We start from the raw sequence: 14694 nt of genomic DNA on the forward strand, positions 1-14694 counted from the left end.
GTAAAGAACCCCTGGGCAGCTTTAATTTATGCTCATTTATTTTTTGCTCCTCTTTACTTTTTTGTTTGCCTTTTGTTTGATTGAGATTTTTTCATACCTGAACTGACTGTAAGGTACCAGATTAATCTTGGATGTTTGGGCAGCTATTATGATGCTATTGGCTGATTCTGGGCACCGTATGTAAGACTGGCTTTCATTCAGAAATAATTTATAAGACTTTAGTGGTATTTAGTGGTAGCACTGTTCTTGTGTTCTCCTCTATGTGGGTCTTAACAGAATAAATGTAAACCTCTAGCTCTATGTCTTAATTTCCTTAAGGTCCCTGTCTAGATAAGTGAGTGAAGTAGGAACTTCCAGGTCATGATTAATCTTAATAATTAGCTAAAATAGATCAGACTAATAGAAGTCTAGAGGTGCCTCCTTTTCTCCATTGGTTGTACAAAAAGCCAATGAAAGTCAGCTCAATTTTAGATCTTTATATTATGGACATCTAAATGTAGGTTAGAAGAATCTTGCTGGAGATGAGTTAAATAAAAATGACTTGGAAGCAATGCAGTTTGTTTGTTGTTTTGTTTTATTTTTTATTCTGGTTGAAATTAGAAGGAATTTATTTATGAATATTTAATGACGTGCCAGAAAAAAAGTACTTAGGCATGTTGTAGAATCCCACTTACTGGAGGACTTCATGGCAGGGTAGACAACTATTTATCCAGAATAAATTGAGGGACAGAGGAAGGAAAATCCTCTTACAATTCAGATAAGATATATGTGGAAAAGATGAGAAAAATATGTGGGCATGTGTGGGCACTCTTGCATTGGTATCAGGGACACACTGTACAAATTTCTGGTATTCTTCCCTTGTAACACGGGACTAAAGATACAGAGAAAACAGTGGTCATCAGTTTGCACATAGGTTACTATGAAATGTTTTTTATACTGGATATGAGGAAGACCATATGATTTCCTACATCCCTGAGTAGGTCTGTCATTCTAATGCAATTCAAATTAGAGATCCTCAGGGAGACAATATGTTCAGCAAGTAAAAACACCTTGCAAATAAAGACGACATGAATCTTATAACCTACTCACATTCATACACTGTCTTGGGATAAGGAAAACACTTAAATTTATCCCTCAGGAAAACAGGACACCCTGAAACCTGCTCCTATTATAATCTCAAATCTGGGGAAGGAGGTGGGGTTGGTGGGGGGTGGTGGAAAGGAGGAAATTAATCAGGAATTATACAAGTACCTGAAACAGGCAGAGTGACCCAGGGTGTCAGGCAGCCCTGTTGGGGTGTCCAGCCACAAACTGGTCTATACTGCACTTGCTGTCTAATCACCTAGCCAAAACACTTACAAAGCTGAAAACCTAAGGAAAAGGAAGGAAACAGAGAGATAGCTCTTAAAAGGGTTATAAATTGGTATTTGTTTGCTAGTTTAAGGTCTCTACTTTGGGATTTCAAAGAGAGAATGATTTTTCTCAGTTCTGGCTTAACAATTTTTGAAGTGGTGACAGGGCAGCAGGAAGGGGATAAGGCAAAGTTTGTGAGATAATAAGTGCTACAAGGACTTTGGGAAGAAAGGACAGAAAAGAACTTTTAAATGTGAATGTTCCAGTGAGTACCAGAAAAAGAGATAAAAGATATTACCCCCCAGACTTTCCATTTGAAGGTTTGAAGAGAGAGAAAAATATTTTCTTCACACTATTTCTTGGTTGTGTCTGTGAGTTTATAGGAACTTGTCACATATCCCAATATATAATGCCAAGATTCACAGATATTTCTTTGTGCTTGTATAAAGTAGTTGTCTCCTGTACAGAATAATCCAATTTTTCACTTTCAGAACTACTTTGCTAAAATTTGCTGCCTGCAGCCACCAGGTATCTCCTGAGAAACTATTTTAAGCAAACAATGGCAATGGACAAAATATCAACAAAAATAGAATCAGTAAAAGCAGACTCTGCATGCTCCTCAGAATAAGTGTCCTTTTAGGTAATAAAAGAACCCCAGTCTTGAATTCCTTTGGCTCCAATTCCTTTCTAAGTTGCCTTTTGCTTTTGTATGCTTCTTTTCCTTCCCCCGTGATTGTTCCCTATGTGCAGCTGTTAAAGATATTTTTAGGTACAGACAGAGATTGCCTGTAGCACCAACTAAATGAGACTGTCACATAGGAAGGCTGTAAATGCACACAAAATAAAGCAAAATCTAGGACTTTGGATACCGCCACCTGTTCCAAATAACCTCTCATTGCCCCTGGCAAAGAAAGAAACTGAAGATGAAACAATATTTTCAGTTGCGTAAGGGTGGGTTGTTTGTTGTTGGGTTTTGTGTTTTGGTTTTTTTTTTTTTGCCTGGGTGGTTCTATGCAAAAGCTGTGTTGCAGAAATCATTGTGGGAGTGGGCACAGAATAGATGTAATGGGAATGATGGCTGCTGTGAAAGCTCCCAGATAAAGCTTATAGAAAGCTGTGCAACACCCTCCTAAGAGGAGTGCAAGCATTTGGTCTGTTTAATGGTGCTGTTTCCTGATACACAGCTGGAAGAACAGGGCACTTGTAGGAGTACGGACAGTGGCAGAATGATTTTACTCCTGCTCTGGTGGGCCAGTGCATGAGCTCATCTGTGGGTACAGCTTAGACCTCTTGGTATAAGGATGTGCTGTTTGCTCACCACAAAAGGAAAGACCAATGAAGTACCAAAATATTTAAGAACAAAAAAGAGACCATATGTAAATTATTATAATTGCTCAGTCCTTACAGGGCCCCCTTCTCCTACCAGCTAGTGGCTACTCTGCCCCACTGGCCACTACTACCTTTCTAGGACATTTCAGCAGCTCTGCCCTACTCACGTCATACCAGCTGCAGATGCTTTTCCACTGGCCACAGCTGGCTGGTCCAGAGTTTACATCTCTAAGGGAACACATTCATTTAGTGCTTGACCAGCTTGATATTGCTTTTGTCAGTCAGATTTCTCTGTCTGGGGGCTCTTATGGTGGTTACAAACCTATATATAGCACTGTGATCAAACAGCACAAAATTGGATCTCCTTGGTCAGCAGTCCAATATCAAGAATAAAAACTACAATTCCTCTTCACACAAGTTCCGTATACAGCACACTATTAATTTTTCATTGGTTGTCATCTTCCAGCATGCATTTTCTAATTACATCACGGTATTTGTATGCTGAGTGTGTGTATAAGCAGCAGTCATTAGTAGCCCCCTGTTCAGTACACAATATGTATCTTTTAATGACATACTTGAGAACATTTTCCTCCATAAAACATCATAGGAGTCTTGTGTTGAGCTTTGCTAGTCCTTAGACAAACTACAGTGACTTGCTCATTAGAATGCTTTCCAAAAATTTGAGAGCCACCTTTTCAACCTACTTAGCCATCCTATTTTCTGGACCTTAGCACTTTGATTTAATACAGTTATTAAATGGGGGTAACAGGCAATTGTTACTCACAGACCACCCTCATCAGAAATGGCTGCTTGAGGACTGCAGCAGCAACTGAAACACGTTTATATGCCCTGTCTCAGCTCTTCAGTCTTGACTTGTCCTAAGTTGAAACACCAGGCAGTGATACCAAGAACACTGTTGCCTCGTTAAGCTTCCTACTTGGCAGGACTTCGCTCAAAAGACGTACCGTTATGCCCAAAACTGCAGAGGTGGTCCTGAGCACTCCAGCCAGCTGTGAGCTACCACAGGTGAACAGCTGTCCAGCTCCAAATGTGTGTCTTCCGAGGGACAGCACATGCCTGCGTTTGAACTCAAGTGGGTGCCTGAAACCTGCCCTCATTACAACAGAGGCGTACCCTGTCAGATGCCTTGCAGAGTGCTGCTGGGCTCCTGCACCATGGGAAAATAAAATAAAGTACACTTCCCAAACCGATAAATTCATGGCACAAAAAGGAGCTGTCACTCACAGTTGATTGAGCACTTATCCAGAGAACAAACTCTCTCTTTTCTGACATGCTTTGACGAATAGTGAAATAGTTAACAGTCTTGACATTTATAGATTCTCAAGAACAGGCACACTCACTAGAGCATACTGCATCATGGTGGACCAAGTCAAGCCTTCATTGTCAGTTTCTACTTACAAGCTAATGTTTTAGCATGGAAAGATTTTTATGAAACTAAAGAGAAGTACAAATGATAATTTCAAATGCCTCCAGCAGAAGCATTTGATACATGTAAATGCATATGCAGTGGTTTTCTGTTATATAAAGTCAGGTAATACATTTTTTGGTTTTTGTATCTTTCCCAGAGATGAACTGTCTTCAATCAGAACTCTTCTGTAATCTCATGAAAATGTGAGGCATTAAGATTCAGTGAGCTTATCTAAAAAGAAGATTAAAATCCCATGTTTCATAATCTTAAACATCTGCTGGGGCAAAAGCAAAACAAAGAGCAATATGAAATAGAAATAATTGGTACCTAAATTGAAAAAGCATCTATGTGTGTATAAGCAAAAGAGACAGAAATCCTTAATGAACCCACATCTGTTCATTCCCCACCCAACAGTTAATTTTAATTCTGCCCCTAAATCTCAGAATCAATATTGTTTTTTCCAGTGTGAACCCAGTAATTCTGTTCCTCCTTTAACTCTGTTTCTCACATTGTGCCTGGAATTCTTTAACATCATTCCTAAGGCTGGGAAGCTGGTCTGCGCCTCAGTCCTCTCTCTGCTTTTGCAGAATCTCTGTATATGAGTGTTTATTAGGGGCCTGGGGTCTGTTGCTGTCAGACAGATAGATGGTAGAGAATGAGTGGCATAGTCCTGGTTTCTGCTTTATTTTTTCACTTTTTCCTGTCAATGGAAGAAAAGAACAGAGCTCATTTTACTCTTAATGTCTCAGATTGGTTGTTCTTCCCCAGAGGTGTGTTTTTTTTTAAAAAATAAAACCTTTTCAAAATAAAGAGAAAGAAAGTGGTGTCTTCAGATAACGCTACATATACACATAATCTCAGAAAGGAGGATCACATTGTAAGGACTGGTTTCTTCTGTCTGTGACTCATAAGCACTGAAAACAACCAGCACATCCCTGGGATGGTTCAGGCAGTTATCCACTAACTTAAACCTCTGTTTTCAGAGCACTACTATCAGAGCTTTTGTAAAAGATGCTGATTTTCAAGCATGGCCATTATGCAAACTATTATGGGCTTGCTGATTTTTTAAAATAATCTGGGATGAGAGTTTAATCTTCTGTAACTGCATGGTTTGTGGTAATACTGACCATTAACACTTGGGAAAATGAACACCTGATAATGCTGCTCTTCATAGCCTGTTTGTGAAAGGCAAAATGGGTCAGTCATTGCAGTGAAAACAATGTTCACCTGACAAGACACTGGCACTGACTGAAGGTAATGATTAAGTAGATGTCCATTCTCTAGGCCCTCCTAAAGCCTGCATAAAAGTTCAATAGTCTGAGTGTCCTCTTTTCCAAACATAATTTTAGAATAAACCCAACATAATTTAGAAACAGAGAAGAAATAAAAAGGAGAGTATTAGGTTTATCTTGTACCCAATGTAAGAGATAAACATGTAAAAATCTGGAATATGCCATCTGGGTATTAAATATACAGATCAGGTCAATTATACTACATCTAACTTAGGTTAGACCATTCATGAGGCCATGCGAAATGTTAGACCATTCATGAGGCCGTGTGAAATGTTCAAACAAAAACCAGCTTGCAATATTTAATTATATTTTCCAGCAGGAAGAGAACTGAGCGTCTGAAGTGAGAATAACTGAGGTAGGATTATCCATGTAATCTGAGTTATATGGAAAAAAATGTCATCCATCCAGCTCCATGTTTAGGAAACATTCACAAATTTATAGCAAGCCAGAAATCTTCTTGATGTCCCTAGAGCCATCCTTTAAAAGTGATGTTGTTTTCCACTGATTCCACTTGTAGACTACAATGTCACCAATGTCACTTAGCAGCTGCCAGGGGCACCCCAACCACTGCTCCCAGGCAGGAGTGCCAGTAGTCCCAGCCAGTGAGCCTCCTTTGCAGGTCTGCCTTAAAACCAGAAAAAGTTCTCTGAACTCAAGACTTTTTTTTTTTTTTTATGTATTTCTTTTTTAACATTTTGAACCAAATAAGTGCACATTTTTTTCTGAAACTTTGCTTTTGTGAAAAGTTTGGGTCTTACTCTGGTGATGATTTACAGCTCCCTCGCTGTCAGGCAGCTGGGAAACGGAAGAATGTGGGGAGATGCCTGTTGTAGGGAAGATAATCCAGCAGGAAACAAAAGAAGACAGCTGATAAAAAGGTAAGTGGCTTGCAAACAATTAAGGGAGTATAAAAAGAAAAGTGACATGAAGAAAAAGTAGCACAAGAGTATGATAGTGCCTCCTGCAAATAAAAGTTCTTAAAAACAATTAATCAATCAAAGTTGGGGACATAATTTGAATATCACACATAGCTATGAAAACCTGATTTAACAACTTCATGTGTCTCAACTACTAGGTAAGCTAGCTAATATTTAGCTATTATCATATATCGTATATATATTATTATATAAATATATATAATTGTAATATATGTGTATTGCTAATTAGTTGATTTAAGACGTGTTACAATAAAAAATGGAAAGTATTTTTATTTAAATGAATATGTAATCACATTGAAATCAAATGTACAAATAAATGTTTAAACATTGCACAAAACCTCTTCCAACTGATCATTTTTATAAGCTCCCACTGAAATCTGTGGAAGTCTAGACCACAGTTAAAATGCTGCTTGTCCTTGTTTGTTAAAATTTCCAAGTGACAGCACTGCAGAGGGTTAAACTATATCACAATAGTTTGGGATGCTTCAAAACTATATTGCAAAATCTATTAACTGTTAATGCCAGCATGGACTATTGTGGACAGCCTTTAGTCATAAAAAAAAAGTCTAGTAGCTGTTTAGATTTATTTTGAAAAGTCATGAGGATTTTCAGCTAAGAACTAGAAGTGAAAAATGAACTGCATTTTGAGTCTTGTGTTTTGAAAGTGCTTGGTGTATTAATATTTAATTTCTAATATAAGTTCTATAATCTGTTTTTATATAAAGCAGTAAGATGCTACAGTATAATAAAGAATTATGACATGTTTGTAGCATAGACTATTTTTACACATGAAGTTGTGGGTACATTTAAAGGGATGACAATGCACATAGAATTTCATGCATTCGAAAGATGGAGAGTGTTTTATTTAAAAGGGACATGTATATGTGGAGCGTGGCCTGACTTTCTGAAAATATGTTCATACATTTCTAAGCTTATATTTCACCACAACAGTTTGCACGGACAAGTGCAGGAATTAATACAGGTTCTATTGTCAGTGCAAAGAGACAATAAACAGACTAAAGGATGAGTGAATGGGAGACTGAAATTGTTTCTGAGTTCAATTCAATTATTGCACCACAGAATCTTTCAATTGTCTTAGAAAGAATTTTTCCCTTGCCTTCAGTGTTCCTTGTATTTACTGATAATTTACTAATATGAAATATAGGGTATACCAATTAGTAAATCAAATGTGATTTACTACATAAATATTTGTTTGACTTTGTTGTCACCAATGTTGGTTTCCTTAACTGAGTTAACTCCATGGTATCAAAGCATTTAAAGAATCAAAGGTGAATCTGAGTTAGGTGGAAAACAGTTTTTGGCTGAATATATTTTAAGACTCCTACAGACTTTTTCCTTTCAAGTAAGACTTTTAAATCAAAAGCTCATGAATTTTACGCAGCTAAAATCTTACAGTTTCCATAATTTTGTGCAACATATGTATTGCAACCATTCAAAAATTACTCCAACCTTTATAAATTGAAAAAATCATCTAAACTTTAATCATGAACCATGCAATATTCATAGTTCTTGGCATGCCCTTTAGACACTCTCAACAGCAACAAATTCACCAAAGCTTTGAGAGAGAGTACAAAAGGACATATCTGTATATATTTTATTTTCTGAAGCAGCTGACCTGCAAGGGGATGCGTATCTATGACACCTATATGTAAGTGTCTGCATGTGAATATTTCCTTTTTTATTTTTTTAATCTGAATGATGTCTATATATTGAAATCAACATATTTAGTAGGAAAGCATAGGTTCAGAAAATTTCTTCCATTTTTAATAAAATGTCAGAGGAAATCTTTAGATATTTTACAAGCAGCAAAGGGAGCTAATGATCTGAACTATTTTCTAGCTCTGTATTTATAAAGATCTAGAAAAGCTGTAATTTTTTTCCAACAGTGGCAGCCTAAGAATATGTCATGATAAAGTGACTGAACTACGACTGACATGTAAGATTCCAGGTCTACCTAAAATCTGACCTATCCTTTCTGTCCATGGCAAAATTAAGAAGGTGGATGATGAAATTTTATCCTTCCTCCTGCAGCTATGCTGAAGGTGAGGAGATAAGATCTTGGCAGAGCAGCTCTGGATAAATTAATATCCTTGGGCACAGTTTATATGTTAAGAGCATCTGGGTGTTCTGCACCAACTTGAAGCATTTTCCTCCAAATTTCAATGGGGGAAAGGTCAATACAGAAAGAAGAGTAACTGATTCAGTAAGCCAGCAGTAAAGTGATAAGGGATACAGGCTGTAGTAGGTCTTTCACATTCCAGCACCAAGCAATGCTTGACCTTAGCCTCTTTTCATATCTGAGTGATCTGGTCAGGAAACATGTTCAAATGAGCAAGAATTTCTTCACTAACCACCTAACTAGAGGCCACCCTGACACTGCGCTGCAGTGAACTCCTGCTCTGGGTGACCACAAAGACTGGCTGACCTTCCTTCTTGTCAGCTGGAGTTTGGGCACAGTGATCTCGCTCAGCTGCAGAGATGACCTTGCCCTTCTGGATAATTATCATGAATCTCAAAAATTATATAGACTGGGGCTGGAGCACACACCAAGGTTCAGTCTAATGCCCTGGAAACCACAAAAATAGACTGCCCATTGGTACCAAGTAGTTAATGTTACAATTTCTTAACAAAAAAGGGACTTTTCACAAGCTGTAGTATTCTCTGTGTGTTTCGAAGTTATCTCATTTTACATCTACAAAGGATTCCTTCTAAATCAATTATTCTATAAAAGTGTTTGAAACTGCTATGTATCATTTTATGTTGGTAGGTTAGGGGTTTCTCTCTTTTTTTTTTTTGCCTTTTCTGGCAGGGATTTTAGAAATGATTCAGAGATTATAATGCAACATAAAGACCAGCTTTGAAAGATAGGATATACTGCTCACTATGTTCTGTATGAACTGATCTCTAATACCTCTTTGGGAAAAAACATCAACTGAAGCTTATAGTCCATTGCATACATTAGCAATGACTACTTATTAATCTTATAACCTTTTCTAATTAACAGAGTAAATTCTAAAATGAATACAAATTGAATGTATCCAAGGGTAAAATATATTCAGCTATGAAATGTGCCCTTACATTTGCTGAAATATCTATGAAGTAAGTGATGTGTCACAGAAATAATCTGTTTCATTTCTTTTTCGTTTGCTTATAGTCAACAAGGATAGAAGTGCCAGCAGCTGGCACTTTGCAAGTAACACATCTGTGTCAATCTTATATATTATTATAGGCATGGCTAGTAAAATTGTATTGTTGTTGCTGCTGCTGCCATTGCAGCTGTTGCTATTTACTATGTGCTACAGTTCTTTCTCCTAAATGCATGTCTGATGAAAAGTAGAAGAGAAATCAAGGGCAGAATTAGAACCATCTTAATGTCATAAAGTGCAATATACAAATTAATCCCTGGGGTAAGAGATGCTTGTGAAAAGATGTAAGTATAAGCTGACACTGTATGGAAATTCAGCTGTGTGTATTTCAACCAACAGTTTGTTCCATAAAATCCAGCACAGACAAAAGCGCATGCAGGAACCATTACAAAAACAGAGGTACAAAGGCCTACAGAGATCAGGACATGGCAAGGTGCAGAAAACAGCTGTGTTTTTTCCTAGCAGGAATCAAACTGTTCTAGTTACCTAAACAAGAAGCAACATATATACAGAGATTTGATCTAGTTGTAAACAAAATTATACAGTTTTGATATCTCAAGGAAAGAAAAGAATTTACGCACAGTCCTTTAGAGGCACCTAACTCTCATTCCCCTGTGTCTATAGGGAATACAAAAGCTGCATTAAACAACCCACTTGAATTGCTCTTTCCAGGAGCTAGACGTCCTAGAGTAGAGGTGATGCATTACTTCAGCTGGCACCTATTTAGGCAAACTGAACTCTAGAATAGAAGTATATATCTTTTTCATTTGGGGGAAAACAATTCAAATCCCAGGGCACATCTACAGAACCAGAATTAACATTACACTGGAAAAAATTGCTTAGAGAAAATGGGAAACATGAAGCATATAAGAATAAAATCAGAACTGGTTTTCATTTATACTTGCCATAGCAAAACCTCTTAAAATATACAGTTAATACAATTGTAACAATTACAGTGATATGGCAAACAAGATAGGTAGCCAGAGGCATAAATCAGAATAATAACTGTGGTTATATCTGTGTCTTTAAATGTACATTTATGCATGTAAGAATATACGTATATAGGCAGATAGAAGCCAGGCTCATTTCAGTGGTGCCCAGTGACCAGACCAGAGGGTATGGGAAAAACCTGAAACACAAGAAGCTCTGTGTGAGCATCAGGAAACACTCTTTTACTGTGAGGGTGACCAAGCACTGGAACAGGTGCCCAAGGGAGACTGTGAAGTCTCCCTGCTTGGAGATATTCACATGCCATCTGGTCATCGTCCTGAGCAACTGGGTCTAGGTGGCCCTGCCTGAGCAGGGGGTTGGCTCAGATGAGCTCTGGAGGTCCCTTCCCACCTCAACCATTCTGCATTTCTGTGACAGCATCATCAAAACATATATGAACAAAATAGGAATCTATGACTTTGTGAAGTTTTCTGTTTGATTAAGATAAGCAACTTCCATAGTAATGCCATAAAGCAAAATTATGGCTTCTTTGCAGTTTAGTAAGTCTATGCCAGAGACATTTTGTAGGTGTTGAACTGTGTGGCTGAATGTAGATATAAAATATATTGAGTCTTTGACCCACATCCCCAAAAGCACTTAGATGCTTAAGTCCCATAGACTGAAATTGATGAAATTATGATTAAATTGAAATTAACTGACTCTTCATTGCCTAAAACTCCCTGAGGTATTTGGTCCTCTCTTTTCAACTGGAAACTATGTCAAACAGGCAAGGTCCACCACTACATAGTTGCCTTGGTACAGCTCTTGTTATATGAGTTGTATTACTTAGCATTCTGTACAATTAAAAACCTTAAAACTTATTTTTTAGTAGAATTTTCTCTACTTACAAGCCCTCCAAAATGCATAGAAATATTAGCAAAAGAAAACTCAAAATTAAAACAATACAGTCAATGTACTTACAGTTTTACATTCATATTTTCCCTCAAATAAGGCAACTTCCTCATACCTTTCTTTGAATGCTGTAAAGACAAAACCAGAGCTGCTGCACTAGAAAAAATATTGGTTAAGCAAAGAAAGCAAGAAAGACTGGTGAAAAATGAGGTCAAAAAATGTAGTACAACAAACTGTATCTGGCTTCAAAAGGCCACAGGAGTCTGGGACACTTTTTCTGTCTTGTAAAGATTATATTGGATGTGCTATTGTATTACCATGATTAGAAGAGCATATCCATGCAGACTGACATTAACATATATTTAACAATTCATAAGAAAAATGTAATCAGTGTGTTTAAATTTATTTCCACAAATTTGCAGTTGATATTCATTCATCAGAAGTATTCTTTGAGGGTTTATTTTAAATTAGCATACCGTATCCTACCACCTATTTTAGGTATATTCAATATATCCAACATAATTAAAGGAAGATTATTACATCAGGGTTATTTGAGTTACGTACATCTATTAAAGGATTCAGTAGTAATTTGCCATGTGAGATAAACAAGGAGACAGAGCTTTGGATAGTATGGAAAAAGCTGTCAGACATCTCAAAATCTGAGTTTTGTAATTTGCAATCCAAGCACATGGGCAAAAATCATATTCATTGCAGATATGTGCTCCCTCGACTGAAAAAACAGCAACAACAAACAAACAAATAAACAATCCCCCCCCAAAAAACCACATTTTGCATACAGAACAGAATATCTGCTGGAGGGAAATAAAAATATGTTAATTTTTATTTTGAGCAATACTAAACACAGGGGTTTGTCACTTACTTTTTTTAGTAATAGAATTATAGACAGAGATGGAGCCACCATAGAACTAATGAAACCATTCTTCATAACAGTTATTAACTTCTGACATCAGACCATCTCCTTCCCAGCTAGAACTATGGCAGGCAACACCACATGACAGCAATTCTCTACTTTTTTTTAATTATTATTATTATTCTTCAAACAATTCTTCACTATTAGATAGATTTGTGTTCTCATTTGGAGATTCTTACAAGGTTTTGTAAAAAAGCAGTTGATTTTGCAGGGAGAAAGAAATGCAGCAATGCAGAAAAGTCACGTCTCTGCTGTGACCTCTGGTTAGCTCCAGCTCCAGAAGCAGCAGGGTCTGGTAGGCTGCAGTCACTTACAGTTTGTTTGCTGACTGGCAGTATCATTTCAGAGGTATCTGTGTGGGTAAATACAGCTAATTATTCTCTGAATATAATCAAGCTCTAGCTCACTTAGACTCATCTTACATTTCATGAGGTTTTGTATCCACTGGAAATCTGAGCTGCAACATCGCAGGCATCTCCTACTGTTAAGCAAACAGATGACACAGGTGTTTAAATAGGGCAAATGTATCAGAAACCCTAGCAATATCCAAGCATTCTGCTTCAGTATATTCTCCCATCTGCAGTCTGCCATCCATTTCTAGGCTACCATTCAAGAGTCTGGTTTTTTAAACTCTTCTCATTTTGCTCTGATTTTATATGCAAACTAGCACCTTGTGCATACAAATTCCTAGTAACTGTTGTGCACTCAGTTGTTTAGTTTGAGCACTTCCATTGACAAACCACGCAACTGAATGATAAAGCTCCACACCTCCATTTATTTGAAACAAAGTGGTTTAATATTCTGAATGTGTTAAATCCTCTTTGCCTGCTGCTTCCTCAGTTTGTCACACAAGTACATCAGTTCCCACTGAGGTCAAACTTAAAATATAATTTGCATTCAATGGGTAACGATCTCCCCTCAGACAGCTGGAAAATTATTCTTCTCTCTCTGGCATCTTTTATCAGAAAATCCAGTTTCCTCTCATGTTAAGCTTACCACCAGTGCTATTATGACTGTGAAAACACAGTTGTCCCAGTGTAATGAGTGCAGAAACAATAATTAAAGTTCTTATTCTCACAGATTCCATTCCACACTGTCCTTTGGAGGAAAGGGGAGTTAAACACAACCCTGAGCTGCTGTATAAGGCTCCTGACCCACCACAGATCTGGGGCTGCTTCCCTTACTGTCTGAATTAATTTTGTTCCTTTGGGAAAAATTACAGCTGGCATTTTAAACTTTTATGTTTCAAGAAGCATTTTTGCGTCTTCCTCAGCAAGTCTTCCTTCTTTATTCCCTCTTGATTATATTTAAGCTGCTTCCTACTTTACTTGTCCTCATTTTCAGGTTTCTTCCATACTTTGTTTAACTTGGTTGATCTCACTTCAAACATGGGATCAAAGTTTCATAAGGCAACTACAAATACCCCCCCCAATATATACCAGGTCTGCTTGGTACAACACGGCACCTCAGAGTAATTCTTGGGGGGTGATTACAAGGAGAAATGCAATTTGGCTACCTTCTGCCAGCCTGCTCCTTGTGGTGGGAAAACTCCAACCTCTAGCACTTTAAGACCCTGCCAGTGAAATATTTTGGTCTCACTCCAATCTACAGGCAATAGGTAAACAATGAAAGATATTCTGCAAAGTATTCCTCCTCCACTTCTCCACTGAGAAGGTGGCAGACAGGCACAAGGGGCGGGTGGGTGTGGGGTCAGAGGCATGAGCCGATACCTTTTACAAGCAGTTGGTAGGGCAAAATAGAAAAATATCATCAGCTTCAAAGCTACCTTCCCCTTCCCTTCCCTCCCTCCCATTCCTCTCCTCTGTCACCGGGGGTCTCACTTGAAACACATGAGGGGTGACAGACAAAGCCAAAAGCCTGGCAAGGGGAATGGGCCAGAGGTTCCTGGACCTGCCTGCTCCAGTACAGGGGTGACAAGGAGGCGACAGCAAAGTCCCCACCCAAAAAAAATACAGCTCTGGTGAGGAATGTGTACAAAACTGATCTGCTCCCGGGGGAAAACAAAACAAAACAAAACAAACAAACAAACAAAAAAAAAAACCCACACACAAAAAAAAAACCCAGAAATGAGGAGGAATAACAGGGAAAGTGGGTGAGGGTTGAAAGAACTAGAAGACACAAGATTGACTTTCAGGTTGAAGAAATGGCCCCACCTCAAGTTACTGATTACCCATGACAGAGCTTTTTTATAAACAACTCCCCCACCCCACCCCCCACCCCCCCAAAAAAAAAAAAAAAAAGAAAAGAAAAAGGGAAAAACCCCTAAACCTTCAACTTTATCTTGTCTATTTATTTTTTTTAAGCCTTTATGGCTGGGTTGAGAAAGGATCTCTTGTTTTGGGGAAACCCTTGTGCTGGGGTTGGCAGTTCCAGGGCTCCTACTGCTGCATTT

This window comes from Falco rusticolus, chromosome 2 (genome assembly GCF_015220075.1).
Source record: "Falco rusticolus isolate bFalRus1 chromosome 2, bFalRus1.pri, whole genome shotgun sequence".
Lineage (NCBI taxonomy): Eukaryota > Metazoa > Chordata > Aves > Falconiformes > Falconidae > Falco > Falco rusticolus.